A 3,176-nucleotide genomic window follows, 5' to 3' on the forward strand; every position below is an offset into this window, starting at 1 on the left:
AACATTCTCCCTATTACATGCTCCTTTGACACTCCAGTGGGACTGTGGTGGGTCTATACCTTTCATCAGATCGTGGAGACTTAATACTTTTCTTCTAACCTCTATAGAGGCAAAACAGGCCATCCAGTCTGCTCTCTCCAAATATCTCCAGTATAATAAGCCTACAGATACTAAACCCTTTAACTTTTGGTGTGCCCTTAAGGTGGTTCTCAGAGGAACGATTATTCAGGTAGCATCTAGACTCAAGCAACAAGAAGCTCAAAAGCAAAAGGAATTGGAGGATAGACTTCGAGCCCTAGAAGTTCAACATAAATCTGACCCTTCCAATTCCACTCTTTTACAAGAAATTTTAAAAGTTAGAGACGAACTAGAAGTCTATACTTTGAAAAAGATTAAATCCACTATTGACAGGATGAACCAAAGATTTTACGTGGATGGTAATAGGGCATCTCGCCTCCTAGCCCGGCAACTGAGAGGAAAAGTGGCCCTCGCCTCAGTCCAGGCCTTGTATAATTGTTCAGGAGCCAAACTGACCAATCCACTAGATATTTCTAATATTTTTGCAGAATATTATTCTCGTCTGTATAATTTGAAAGATGAGGTAAACACAGTTCAACCTACATCAGAGACTATCTCAGCTTTCCTCTCAAACCTTTCACTACCCTCCCTTGCTGATCACTCTTTAGACTTCTTAAATGCTCCCTGGACAGAGGGGGAGGTGAGAGATGTCGTCAAGTCCTTGAAACGTGATAAAGCTCCTTGACCTGATGGCTTCTCTAACAATTTTTATAAGGAGTTTCAGGTAGATCTTATCCCAGCACTGATGCAGGTCTTCAAAGAGGGGACCAACTTAGGCTCATTTCCTCCTGAAATGCTTGAGGCCCGTATCATTACCATTCTCAAACCAGGCAAGGGCCCTACTTATTCGCAAAATTATAGGCCCATAGCCCTACTAAATACCGACATTAAATTATATGCAAAATTAGTCGTCAATAGATTAAACCTGCTGCTCCCAGACTTAATCAACCTGGATCAGGTGGGCTTTGATTTGGGTCGACAAGCTCCAGACAATACACGAAGAGCTTTGAACAATATAGAACATTTTACACAAGTAGCAGACCCACTCCTGGCACTTCATTAGATGCCGAAAAGGCCTTTGATAGTCTACATTGGGGCTATATGAAGGCTGTACTATCCAAATTTGGTTTTTAAGGTCGGTTTCTAGACGCTATTCTTGCACTATATAGTTCACCTGGGGCACGAGTATATTGTAACGGCTTCCTGTCATCTTTGTTCTCTATAAGTAATGGCACCAGACAGGGTTGCCCCCTATCTCCTTTAAATTTCGTTTTAGCAATAGAACCTTTATCAGAACACATCCGTACCAACTCTTTTCTTCATGGTCCCCTTATAAATGGGTCGCAACATGAAATTTACACAAAAAAAACCACACAGTGATTACACTGCAGAAGCGCTGAGATGGGTGCAAGAATGACAAATAAATTAATATAATCAACTATGAGCAGCTGTATAAAAAGAGGGTAGTCAGTCCTCAAAAATGTGAAACAAAATAGCAGAAAATAACAGCGCTCAGCTGGAATGAAAACATTGAATCATTTAAAAGGCATACAAGATACCAATATGCATATAATGTGCAAAAAGTACATAAAAACAATCCAATCCACCATTCACATTGGCCTCATTTCAATGCTGGGAGGCTTAGATGATAGTCCAATAAGTATTGATCCAATGGTACTGAGCATGTGCAGTTCTAAAAGTCAGTCCAGTCTAATAATTACCAAATCCAGTGTCCGCTTATATTGAGGGGTCCTAATTAGCAGTGCTGTTAGGCTTCCGCAAGAGTTGGTCCCCGGGCAGAGGTTTCGGCAGTTCGCTTGTGTGGCTGAATGGCACGCTGCTGTGACCATGTATCGGCACTTCTACGGTGGATGAATGGTGTAGAGAGGCAGCCAATCCTGACACGTTTCGCTGTGTAATACCCAGAGCTTTTTCAAAGGTGGTGACATGGCTGTTGTAAGGGCTTTTTATATGGCATATCCAAGATGGCTCCTAATTGCCATCTGTTCTTAATTAGCAGGCAATTTGTAAAAGGAGACCTTCCTGTATTTAAACATTCACATAAGTAATATAATAAAAAGGGGACAGACTTACCCAGATTAAGGAATCTCTATATAAAGTGAGGCAAGCGGTCCGATCATAGTTGTTAATGCCGCCTGTCTCTCCCGTTGTCCTTCCACCGCGTGGTGTAAACAAACCACACGTGGAGGATAGGGGAGTAACCAAGGTAACCTATAAACATGGCTGGTGATAGGTCCAATAGTAATCACGTGACGCAACTCAGTGTCACATGATGCAAATAGCGTAGTAGCGTGCTGACGTATTGTGGCAGTGTCACGTGATTCGGGAGGATCAATATCACTAATTTTTTCTATTCTCCCTCCACCATGTAGCATAACGTCAGCTACACACGGGGGAGGGAAAAAGAGGGGTAGTCAAGGTAACTCGTAAACATATGGTGGAACAAAATAGCGCTCACGTGACAAAACTCAATGTCACATGGCAACCATAGCGCTATAGTGTACTAACACATTGAACATATATAAGAAAGGGGACACAGTATATATTAATATAATCTCAAATATTATGTATCACAAAACGTAAAAATCTTAGTCTAAAGAGGACCAATATAAAAAATACTATAATACATAAATAATCTATAATGTAAATACTAGGGGTGAGCAGGTTCGGTTTTACTCGGATCTTTTTATTGGCTATCGCCGAACACATGTTTTGGATAGCGAATAAAATCGAGCCGAATTTGCGGTAAAGTGGCGATAGGAACCGAGTAAAACTGAACCCGCTCACCCCTAGTAAATACTAATAAATCAATAAAACTATAGATAAAACTCAATATTCCAAACACAATAAGATATTTGGCATGGACGATTACTAAGGAATATTTTATATATATACACATATTTAAATTAAACGAGCAAGATGTTAGCAAGAAATGGAATTAAGCTCTAACATTTCATTTAAGCCTCTAGGGTATAGAGAGACCATCTTAAATATCCAAAACAATTCTTGTTTACATAAGAGTTTAAAGCGATCGCCTCCCCTAGTGGTCAGGGAGATCTTTGAGATCTTTTCAATAC

The sequence above is a fragment of the Taudactylus pleione genome, unplaced genomic scaffold (assembly GCF_031769625.1).
Source record: "Taudactylus pleione unplaced genomic scaffold, aTauple2 ptg000093l, whole genome shotgun sequence".
Lineage (NCBI taxonomy): Eukaryota > Metazoa > Chordata > Amphibia > Anura > Myobatrachidae > Taudactylus > Taudactylus pleione.